We start from the raw sequence: 13,358 nt of genomic DNA on the forward strand, positions 1-13,358 counted from the left end.
AAGTCCGCTATACCCATCTGTGTCGTTTTTGCTGTCTTGCATACAGGGTCATCATTGCCATCTTTCTAAATTCCATATATATGTGTTAGTATACTGTATTGGTGTTTTTCTTTCTGGCTTACTTCACTCTGTATAATTGGCTCCAGTTTCATCCATCTCATCAGAACTGATTCAAATGTATTCTTTTTAATGGCTGACTAATACTCCATAGTGTATATGTACCACTGCTTTCTTATCCATTCATCTGCTGATGGACATCTAGGTTGTTTCCATGTCCTGGCTATTATAAACAGTGCTGCGATGAACATTGGGGTACATGTGTCTCTTTCAATTCTGGTTTCCTCGGTGTGTATGCCCAGCAGTGGGATTGCTGGGTCATAAGGCAGTTCTATTTGCAACTTTTTAAGGAATCTACACACTGTTCTCCATAGTGGCTGTACTAGTTTGCATTCCCACCAACAGTGTAGGAGGGTTCCCTTCTCTCCACACCCTCTCCAGCATTTATTGCTTGCAGATTTTTGGATCGCAGACATTCTGACTGGTGTGAAGTGGTACCTCATTGTGGTTTTGATTTGCATTTCTCTAATAATGAGTGATGTTGAGCATCTTTTCATGTGTTTGTTAGCCATCCATATGTCTTCTTTGGAGAAATGTCTCTTTAGTTCTTTGGCCCATTTTTTGATTGGGTCGTTTATTTTTCTGGAATTGAGCTGCAGGAGTTGCTTGTATATTTTTGAGATTAGTTGTTTGTCAGTTGCTTCATTTGCTATTATTTTCTCCCATTCGGAAGGGTGTCTTTTCACTTTGTTTATATTTTTCTTTGTTGTGCAGAAGCAAAACACTCTTCATTGCTTTCTAATCACAATTCCTGAGATACAGATTAAACTTTTTTGTTTCCAATAAGGTATTCAGTTCAGTTCAGTTTAGTTCAGTTCAGTCGCTCAGTTGTGTCCAACTTTTTGCGACCCCATGAAACGCAGCACACCAGGCCTCCCTGTCCATCACCAACTCCTGGAGTCCACTCAGACTCATGTCCATCGAGTCTGTGATGCCATCCAGCCATCTCATCCTGGGTCTTCCCCTTCTCTTCCTTCCCCTAATCTCTCCCAGCATCAGAGTGTTTTCCAATGAGTCAACTCTTCGCATGAGGTGGCCAAAGTACTGGAGTTTCAGCTTTAGCATCATTCCTTCCAAAGAAATCCCAGGGCTGATCTCCTTCAGAATGGACTGGTTGGATCTCCTTGCAGTCCAAGGGACTCTCAAGAGTCTTCTCCAACACCACAGTTCAAAAGCATCAATTCTTCGGCACTCAGCCTTCTTCACAGTCCAACTCTCACATCCATATATGACCACAGGAAAAACCATAGCCTTGACTAGAAGGACCTTAGTCGGCAAAGTAATGTCTCTGCTTTTGAATATACTATCTAGGTTGGTCATAACTTTTCTTCCAAGGCGTAAACGTCTTTTAATTTCATGGCCGCAGTCACCATCTGCAGTGATTTTGGAGCCCCCCAAAATAAAGTCTGACATTGTTTCTACTGTGTCCCCATCTATTTCCCATGAAGTGATGGGACCGGATGCCATGATCTTCGTTTTTTTGAATGTTGAGCTTTAAGTCAACTTTTTCACTCTCCACTTTCACTTTCATCAAGAGTCTTTTTAGCTCCTCTTCACTTTCTGCCATAAGGGTGGTGTCATCTGCATATCTGAGGTTATTGATATTTCTCCCAGCAATCTTGATTCCAGCTTGTGTTTCTTCCAGTCCAGCGTTTCTCATGATGTACTCTGCATAAAAGTTAACTAAGCAGGGTGACAATATACAGCCTTGAGGTACTCCTTTTCCTATTTGGAACCAGTCTGTTGTTCCTTGTCCAGTTCTAACTGCTGCTTCCTGACCTGTATACACACTTCTCAAGAGGCAGGTCAGGTGGTCTGGAATTCCCATCACTCTCAGAATTTTCCACAGTTTATTGTGATCCACACAGTCAAAGGCTTTGACATAGTCAATCAAGCAGAAATAGATGTTTTTCTGGAACTCTCTTGCTTTTTCCATGATCCAGTGGATGTTGGCAATATGATCTCTGGTTCCTCTACCTTTTCTAAAATCAGCTTGAACATCAGGGAGTTCACAGTTCACGTATTGCTGAAGCCTGGGTTGGAGAATTTTGAGCATTTCATTACTAGCATGTGAGATGAGTGCAATTGTGTGGTAGTTTGAGCATTCTTTGGCATTGCCTTTCTTTGGAATTGGAATGAAAACTGACCTTTTCCATTCCTGTGGCCACTGCTGAGTTTTCCAAACTTCCTGTCATATTGAGTGCAGCACTTTCACAGCATCATCTTTCAGGATTGGAAACAGCTCAACTGGAATTCCATCACCTCCACTAGCTTTTTTATAGTGATGCTTTCTAATGCCCACTTGACTTCACATTCCAAGATGTCTGGCTCTAGATTAGTGATCACATCATCATGATTATCTGGGTAGTGAAGATCTTTTTTGTACAGTTCTTCAGTGTATTCCTGCCACCTCTTCTTAATATCTTCTGCTTCTGTTAGGTCCATACCATTTCTGTCCTTTATCGAGCCCATCTTTGCATGAAATGTTCCCTTGATATCTCTAATTTTCTTGAAGAGATCTCTAGTCTTTCCCATTCTGTTGTTTTCATCTATTTCTTTGCATTGATCACTGAAGAAGGCTTTCTTATCTCTTCTTGCTATTCTTTGGAACTCTGTATCCAGATGCTTATATCTTTTCTTTTCTCCTTTGCTTTTCACCTCTCTTCTTTTCACAGCTATTTGTAAAGCCTCCCCAGACAGCCATTTTGCTTTTTTGCATTTCTTTTCCATGGGGATGGTCTTGATCCCTGTCTCCTGTACAATGTCACAAACCTCATTCCAGAGTTCATCGGGCACTCTATCTATCAGATCTAGACCCTTAAATCTATTTCTCACTTCCACTGTATAATCCTAAGAGATTTAATTTAAGTCCTACCTGAATGGTCTAGCGGTTTTCCCTACTTTCTTCAATTTAAGTCTGAATTTGGCAATAAGGAATTCATGATCTGAGCCACAGTCAGCTCCCAGTCTTGTTTTTGTTGACTGTATAGAGCTCCTCCATCTTTGGCTGCAAAGAATATAATCAATCTGATTTCGGTGTTGACCATCTGGTGAAGTCCATGTATAGAGTCTTCTCTTGTGTTGTTGGAAGAGGGTGTTTGCTATGACCAGTGCATTTTCTTGGCAAAACTCTATTAGTCTTTGCCCTGCTTCATTCCGCATTCCAAGGTCAAATTTGCCTGTTACTTCAGGTGTTTCTTGACTTCCTAGTTTTGCATTCCAGTCGCCTATAAAGACACCCCACGTCCGAGATCAGGGGCGGCCAGGAGAAGCCACCTCGCTCCCGAGGCCAGGGCTGGTGACCTTGAGGAGCCACCCCGAGCCTGATGCCAGGGCCGGTGGCTGGGAGAAACAACCCGAGCAGTGGTGGCTGGGCAGGCACAGGAGGGCCTAGAGGAGCTATCCCACGTTGAAGGTCAGGAACGGTGGCAGTAAGGAGATACCCCTCGTCCAAGGTAAGGAACAGTGGCTGTGCTTTGCTGGAGCAGCTGTGAAGAGATCCGCACGCCAAAGTAAGAGAAACCCAAGTAAGATGATAAGTGTTGCAAGAGGGCATCAGAGGGCAGGCACACTGAAACCATACTCACAGAAAACTAGTCAATCTAATCACACTAGGACCACAGCGTTGTCTAACTCAATGAAACCAAGCCATGCCCAAGGGGCAACCCAAAATGGGCGGGTCATAGTGGAGAGGCCTAATAGAATGTGGTCCACTGGAGAAGGGAATGGCAAACCACTTCAGTATTCTTGCCTTGAGAACCCCATGAACAGTATGAAAAGGCACAATGATAAGATACTGAAAGAGGAACTCCCCAGGTCAGTAGGTGCCCAATATCCTACTGGAGATCAGGGGAAAATTAACTCCAGAAAGAATGAAGGGATGGAACCAAAGGAAAAACAATACCCAGCTGTGGATGTGACTGGTGATAGAAGCAAGGTCCGATGCTGTAAAGAGCAATATTGCATAGGAACCTGGAATGTCAAGTCCATGAATCAAGGCGAATATGAAGTGGTCAAACAGGAGATGGCAAGAGTGAACATAGATATTCTAGGAATCAATGAACTAAATGGACTGGAATGGGTGAATTTAACTCAGATGACCATTACATCTACTACTGTGGGCAGGAATCCTTCAGAAGAAATGGAGTAGCCATCATTGCCAACTAAAGAGTCCGAATAAGGTATTACTTACAACTAATAGTATCTTTCAAACAATAAGTTGACTTAAACAAATACACAAATAATGTAAGATAACCACCATGAATCTACATAAATTATATGAATAAGAGTGATGTGCTTATATTAGAGACAGTGTATAGAAACACTGAACAACATATTTCAATAGACTATTACACTCAAATATAGAAAATTAAATGTCATTTTAGAATGAGCATAGATTTTGATGACCAGTGGAAAATAATGTCAAATATTTACTGGGGAATTAAGAAACATTAAATATTTTCCTTCGCAATTAATAGAGATAGTTTATTTAAGTATTAAAACTCTGTCATGTGAACACCAGCTATGTTTTGCAGATGAAGAAACAAAAGCACAAAAATATCTATAAAACTTGTCTGAGTTCTCATGGCTGGGAAGTGGTTTGAAAAAATTTTGGAACCAAGTCACAGGATCCCAAGGGCCACATTTTTCATCATTGTGGAGTTTTTTGTTTGTTTTTATAGGGGGAATTTTTTTTTTCTTTTTTTAGAATATAATTGCTTTATAATGTTGTGTTAGTTTCTGCAATACAATGAAGTGAATCAACTATTTGTATACATATATCGCCTCATCACTGTGCTTTAATGGTTGCTTCACTTCAGCTTATCAGATTTTTTCCTCCACAACTACTTATTTGCTAGATAACTGAAGGTACATTATAAACTCCACAAGTAGGCATGATGCTTTTGGAAATTAAATAAAGGCATGTGTTTAAATCTAGTTTTTCAGAGACACTCAGAAATGTTAGTCTCTTCTCTTTCTTAAACTCAAGGATGAGAGCATCTCTTATTTCACATTCTGTTTCTGTCTGGATCAAGTTTCCTGTGGGCTGTCAGAGCTGCTAAATCAGATATCTTTTCATACATGCCACTTAGAAGAGTCAGGAACACTGTCTTCCTGCAGTTCTTGGGCCCTTTAAATACAGAGCGAGAGCCTCTCACTGGTCTTTCTGTGCAGCAGCTCACTGTCAGCATTTCATTGCTGTCTGACCGGCCCCAGAGCCTGGAGCTCATTGATAATACAAAGAGAGAAATGTCTGCTCTCTGACAGACACCGATGGCAGGGGCTGCCACTCCCAGCAGGCTGTGACTTGGGCCACAACCAAACACAGCATGCCACAGGCTGAATCCACTTTGATGAAATAGGATTCTTTCTTCTGTTGGAGGGTTCATTGGACTTATTTAAATTAGGTTGTGATTCTCACTGGAACAGACCAATCTTGGTAACTAGCAATAATTTGCATTATTCTTCTGACATACAGGAGATTATATAGGAATTTTATCCACAACTACTACTGCAGTGTGACCTTAGTCAGAACTTCATTCTGCAATATTTTATTCTAGTTTCTAAAACCACTGTTTCATTTGGAGTCTTATTGCTAATTAAAAAAACTATTTCAAAATCTCAGACTTTTCTTTATCCCATAATTTCATACTTCTCTATATTGAGCTTCCTTAAAAAAAAAAAAAAAACTTTGGTTTCACCAACATGTCCTTCTACTGATTTTTTTTTTTTTTCTTTTCTGTTTTCCCCCTGAAGCTCTAGGTTGTTTTAGGGATATATAGAGCATGTGGAACAAAAAGAGACAAATCATATTTGATATGGTAGTTCATTTTGCAGATGGGAAAATGGAGAGTAAGACTGATTAACCCTCTTTGTTAGTGAAGGGTAAAAACAAGGATGTAAATATTTTTCCCTTTAATCTAGCACTTTGAAATTTGTCACACAGTCACATACAAGTGAAATGAAAGGGAGAATTTCTGATGGTAAATTAGCATATTAAACTCTACTTATGTAGTATCATATACACTCATGTAATCATAACTTTTGTCCCTATACTAGCCAGATTTTGTAATAGATTAAAAATAGTATTCACTAAGCTTTGTAGAGGGCTTCCCTAGTAAATCGGTGGTAAAGAATTTGCTTGCCAAAACTCAGGAGACACGGGTTCAATTCCTGGGTGGAGAAAATGCCCTGGAGAAGGAAATGGCAACCCACTCCACTATTCTTGCCTAGGAAATCCCTTGGACAGAGAAGCCTGATGGGCTACAGTCCATGGCACTGCAAAAGAGTCAGACACGACTAAGTGGCTAAAAACTAGGAAAGCTTTTGTGGAACAGGAATTTATTCTTGTTTAATAAAGGAAATACTGAATTACAGAGCCAAAGAAAAGATGGAGATGTATTATCATGTTTTTCATTTTAATTTCAAATATGTAAGGGAGCCTGTGAAATGATATTTATATAAAGATATAAACTGAAATTATATGTTTATATATAAACTGGTATTATATAAAACTCACAAAAATGACAGAAACAGTTTCAGTTTCTATAACTAAAAGTTCTTTATTGATTTATATATAAATTTGTATGCCTTCTCTGATAAGGAAAATCTCCTCAAAATGAGAAGGAACATAATCATGAATAAAATTTTGAGTGCTACTGTCAGATTCTGTTCTAAATATAGAAGGAAATTTAGCAACAGAGAATTTAAGTTGTGTATTGAAATAGACAATGCTAGCATGCAATTACTACTCAAACAACGGAAACAAAATTCTGAGAATACAATATATGCATAGTGTGGAAAGATGCTCAACCTTATCAATTTTCAAAAAATTCAGATTGAATCAAGGAAATGACATTTTATATACAGCAGATTAACCAAGCATTAAAATGTCAGTATTGGCAAGGATGTGGAAAAATCCAAACTCTTCAGCATTGGTGTAAACACAGAGTCAGACTCAACTTAGTGACTGAACAAAAGCACCCTGATAAGCAACTTGGCAGCATTAATTAATTTATGTTAAGCATACACGCCCATGGAAATTTGTATCAGAGCATTAAGTATACTGTGGTTAAAAAATAAAGTGAGAGTTTTAGCAACATTATTTTCCATAGGTGAACATATATATCAAATGTCCTTCAATCTTATTCTTTATTATGATAATATCTGGAAATGTGGGCTCCCTTTTCATGATGAGGTTGATGTTGACAATAGGCATAAAATGATAATAAGCTAAATGCAAGCTTTCTATTGTATTTGAATCATTCATTTTTTTTTTAAATACAGAAAAATGTGGCAAATATATACAAGTCAAAAAAATCAACTACTGTTTCATTTGTATTAAGCTGCCATCTTTTAAGTATCAATGATTTGGGGCTATAGAACACAGTTCTTAAATGTTCATAAATTTTGAATGAGATATTTTGTTTCTAAAATCAATTATATCTAGTCCAGAACTCTTTCTTCTCTTTTATTAAATGTAACAATAGGTTGAATTTCCTTTTTATCCCAGAGGCTTTATCTATCAAGTATTTTCCTATGATAGTTGTAGAAAGTATGTTTCAGAATTTCATTTTAACATGTAACATTTTATCAGTTTGGTGATTTTAAATTGTTCTTCCACTTAAACTCAGTATTTTTTCTTGAAAATCAAATGTTCCTTTGAAAATGCAAATGGAAAAAGTATAGTATAGTGCTATGTATTAACATCAAATATTAAACATTTTCTAAAACATGATCAAAAGCTAGTAAAATATCTATCTGTTAGTAATAAAGAATCATTTTAAGGTTGTGAAAATCATTTTTATAATTTTAAAATTACTCTGTTTAGTAACATACACATATTGACTCTTAGCCTAGGGGCATATATTCTTTTGTTAATAGTTGACAAACTTTTCAAAATATCTGATTACTACTAACTATGTATGAAATAAAATTTGAAAATGTTCTCACATGTTATTTTGTTAAAAAATTTTTACTATATTTTTGTGGGTGTAAATATGGTATACAATTTTTTTTTTCTATGTAAACAACAGGGAAGCACATTGTATTGGTAATGATCTGCTATTTTCAGATTTCTTTTCAATGATATTGTCTATACACTGGGATTTTGCTTTAAAATAAAAATGCTATTGAATATATTATTCAGTACTTCTGCAAGATGAATTAGTTCTAGAAATCTGCTGTACAATATAGTAACTCTAGTCATGTCTATTGTGCATTTGACAATTTATTAAAGAGGGCAGATCTCATGTTAAGTCTTGTGCTCTCTATCTCTCGTACACACACACACACATACACACAAAGGCTCACAAAGATACAAGGAAACTTTTGGAGATGATATGTATGTCTCTTACTTTGATTGAAGTAATGGTTTTATTAACGTGGATACATTAAATAAACAGATTTTGTTTAAAACTTATACCTCAGTAAAGCTCTTTTTCTTTTTTACTTAGAAAAAACTGTGTATGAATATGAATATTTTAGACTTTTCCTCAGATTTTTTATAAAACAAAAAGTTTGGAACATGCACGAACTTCCTGTAATATTGTGTAAATGCATTAAAATAAGAATATATATTATTTAAGAGTTTATCTTCATTATTAGAATAGAAAAATAGTTACAGTAAGCAGTGTTAAAGTCAATTTCTTTAAATTTATATTAAATATTTTAATTACTATCTTTAATCATATTAATAGGGGCTTCCCTGGTAGCTCAGATGGTAAAGACTTTGCCTGCAATGAAGAAGACCCTGGTTCAATCCCTGGGTCAGAAATATCCCTAGAGAAGGGAATGGCAACCCACCCCAGCATTCTTGCCTTGAAAATTTCATGGACAGAGGAGCCTGGTAGGCTACACTTCATGGAGTCGCAAACAGTCAGACACAACTGAGTGACTAACACTTATCACTTACCCCTATAGATCATTACAGCCATATTGAACCAAATGACTATCCTTTTTTTTTAAAAAAAATGTTACATGCTCAGTGCAGTGCTAAGTTCTTAAAATAAGTTACCTATTTCAATTCACCCAACAACCGTCTAAATTAATACCACAACTACTCTCACTTTACAGATAAAGAAATTAGGATTTAGAGATGTGTGTATATTTCCCAGTTCACACAATCACAAATTTCACAGCCATTCTTGCCATAAAAACTGACTGCTCTGCCTGAGCTTTTAACTACCAGGCTGCATCTTTACTGGTGAAAGAACAGGTGGTGTGGATCTACTGTTTCATATAGTTATTAAGAAATAATGTGCATCATATAACATCTATTAAAATGCTCAGAGCATTTTTAATTCCACCATTTTACAAAGTCAGCTAAAAAGCAAAGGATAGGTAAATTTAGAAAGGTAACATGCAACAATCTGGAAAAATATATAATGCTTTTGTAGATTATTAGCATAAATGACATAGAACATTTGGTATTGATAACATTTAGAAAGTCCTTTAAACAAAGGCAAAAATAAGTAACTGCAGCATTTCATCCATAACCAGATGGCCAGGCATAGCAAATCAGTAGTATGTAAATAACTGCATTGTAAGGATACATAAAACATGCCTAGCTACTCCACATCTACTTTATACATAGATGGTTCCCATGTAGACAAGACAAAAATATGTACTTTTTATTGTGGCTAATGCAGTCCCCAGAGTTGCTAGCACCATTTTGAAAATCATTTATATAAAGATACAAAAACAGAAGTGTCAGGAACATCTGGATCCTGTGCTAAAATCAACTGTGAAATATAGTGCATATGCAATTCAAACCACACATAAAATAAAATGGGGAAATATAGTCAACTGTTAAGTTACTGAAAAGTCAGCACCATTATTCTCCATCTTGAGGCAGATAGCAAATATCTTTTCCTGTAGTACTATATTAGCAAACATTACAGAGAGAGTAATTTACATCCTCTAAGTCAGCCAATGTCATATAACAACAAACACATAATTTTGGAAAGAACACAAGAACATATTTTCATATGGACATAAGTTTATTAGTGACAGTTATATCTATCCTAACAAAAAACTTATCAAAATATTTGCCTCAAAATAACATTTCTGATGTATTGAAGGAAGGTTACCAGCCAAAACAGGTCATCCACAGCTAATTATATGGCTTTTGTTTTTGTGCATATATTATGATTGGCAAGCTGCCAATGGACATGTGTAAATAATGAACAAAGTGATGAATTTAAAAATTCTAAACCATTGGACCTGGCTGCTGTCTTAACGACAGAATATTAACTTCCACACCTGGTCCCCATTCTGATAATACTGAAGTATCTTCATCACATTTATTTACATTGTCTGCTCTCAAATATTAACATGAGTAATATAAAGGAGGATTATAATCTTCTGGAAAAAATAGAAAGATCTCAGCCCTCACTCATGCTCCCTGTATCTAGTTTATTTCCACTGGTTTATCCAACCTTTCACTCCTCCATTTTTAAGTTAGGAGCCATGTTGTCTCTTTCTTTGTATGATTCCCTAAAAGAAGCTAGCTTAATTGTATGCTCACAATGAGTATTCAGATTTCTTCTTAACTGATCACCTAGTTACATCATAACTTGACAGAAACAATGGTTTGATTTTCCTTTTGTAATAACTTTTCATGTACTTTTAAGTATTTCATTGACTTTAGAATTTTTTTTAATAAGACTAATAATATTGCCCCAATTATTTGTGCTTTTAGACTCATTTAAAGATAGGTGTAGTTGCATTTTGCCAAAATTTATTAATTATGCAAGTTAATTCCTTCCCTAAAGTTACATTTCTTTTTTCTATTAAAAAGAATACCTAAATATGGAAGGAGTTTAATTTTCATGGTTTCTTGTATTATTCAAAAATATCTCCCATTATTTAACCTTTATTATAGTCTTAAACTTTTTCTGCTTATGTATAATAAAACTTTAGATACATTTGACATTTATAGAATATTTGGTTTAGCTTTTGCTATAAATGTTCACAATAGATTTCAAGCTGTAAAATTTACTTTTAAGTAAACTTTAAAAAATTTAAAGGACAAATATTCATTTAGAGAAGCATATTACAGATATGAAATTATATATCTTCTGTTTTAACTTTTAACAGGGAAGACACAAATGCTACATCTGCCATCACTGTAAGTTTCTATGTTCATACTAGGGCCTTCTGATAGTATATAGTACTTTCAAATTAAAGTCAAGTTTGGTCTTAAAATCTTTCCTATAATATGACTAAAATGGCTACCAATGAATTGGATTTTGTGTTTTAAAACCAGTTGTTTATTGGTTGTAAATTGGTTTTCTTAATAATCATTCAGGGAGTTTGTCATAATATACACTTCTAGGTCTGCTCCCTGGAGATTTTGATTCAGTGGATCTGATATCTGCATTTTGATTAAAATCCCCAATTAATCCTTAAAGTGTCAGGTTGACATACATTAAGGTTGACATTTAGGAATATATGGCTTGAGACCATTTAATAATCTTCTCCTTGTGTTTTTACTTTTTACTTGTATATTCATACATTGAGTTATTATTTGTGCTTATTTACTTAAGTAACACTATGGACTGAATGTCTATCCACAGAATCTACATGTTGAAGCCCTAATCTTCAGTGTAATTTATCTGGAGATGGGAATTCTAAGGAAATAATTAAGATTGGGACTTGATATGATAAGAATAGCATTCTTATAGGAACAGTACCTAAATGTTCATTGTTTTTCTCAGAGTGTCTGCATCTAGAGCAGAGGACATGAGGACATGACAATAAGACAGTCATCTGTGACCAGGAAGAGAGCCTCGCCAGAAACAAATCATGTGGGTACCTTGATCTCAGACTTCCAGTCTCCAGGACTGTGAGGAAACAAATATCTGGTATTTAAGCCACATGGTATATAGTATTTTACTGTGGCAGGCTAATTAATACATGTTATAAATGACAGTGTTTTCTATTAATCTTTGCTTTTTAATCATCGTATTTGTAGTAAAGCTTTTTCTCATTTCAGGAAGGCTTCCCCTTGACCTTCATTTAAAAATCCAGAGGGGTGAAGCATAACAAAAAAAAAAAAATGAAAAACAACTATATCTGTCAGATGTTAGCCAAATAGTTATTGAATGAAAGTAGTCAAAAGGTACAAATTTCAAACAGAACTTGACATGGAACAGCTGACTTGTTCAAAATTGGGAAATGAGAACATCAAGATTGTATATTGTCACCCTGCTTATTTAACTTATATGCAGAGTACATCAGGCAAAATGCCAGACTGGGTGAATCACAAGCTGGAATCAAGATTTCTGGAAGAAATAACAACCTCAGATATACAGATGATAGCACTGCAATGGCAGAAAGGGAAGAGGAACTAAAGACTCTCTTGATGTGGGTGAAGGAGGAGAGTGAAAAAGCTGGCTTAAAACTCAACATTCAAAAAGCTAAGATCATGGCATCCAGTCCCATCATTTCATGACAAATAGATGGGGAAAAAGAGGAAACAGTGACAGATTTTATATTTTGGGGCTCCAAAATCACTGTGGATGGTGACTTCATCCATGCAATTAAATGACACTTGCTCTTTGGAAGAAAAGCAATGGTAAACCTAGATAGCAATCTCACTTTGCAAACAAAGTGAGTAAAAGGCAAGATTTTTCCAGTAGTCATATATGTGTATGAGAGTTGGACCATAAACAAGGTTGAGTGCCAAAGAATTGATGTTTTTGAACTGTAGTGTTGGAGAAGACTTTTGAGAGTCCCTTGGACAGCAAGGAGATCCAACATGTTCATCCTAAGGGAAATCAGTCCTGAATATTCATTGGAAGGACTGATGCTGAAGCTGAAGCTTCAATACTCTGGCCACCTGATGCAAAGAGCTGACTCACTGGAAAAAATCTTGAAGCTGGGAAAGGTTGAGGGGAGGAGGAGAAGAGGGTGATAGAGGATGAGATGGTTGGATGGCATCACCAATTCAGTGGACAAGAGTTTGAGCAAACTCTGGAAGACAGTGAAGAACAGGGAAGCCTGGCATGCTGCAGTCCATGGGATTGCAAAGAATTGTACATGACTCAGCCAATGAACAATAGCAATGTAATGTAATGTATGGCATGATGGCTATAATTAACAGTGCTATGGTATATTTAAAGTTGATAAGGGTGGATTCTAATAATTTTTCATCACAAGGAAAAAAATGTAGCTAGGTAGATGATATATAGGTGATCAGATCAGTTCAGTCACTCAGTCATGTCCCACTCTTTGCA

The sequence above is a fragment of the Oryx dammah genome, unplaced genomic scaffold, assembly GCF_014754425.2.
Source record: "Oryx dammah isolate SB20612 unplaced genomic scaffold, SCBI_Odam_1.1 HiC_scaffold_2, whole genome shotgun sequence".
Taxonomy (NCBI): domain Eukaryota; kingdom Metazoa; phylum Chordata; class Mammalia; order Artiodactyla; family Bovidae; genus Oryx; species Oryx dammah.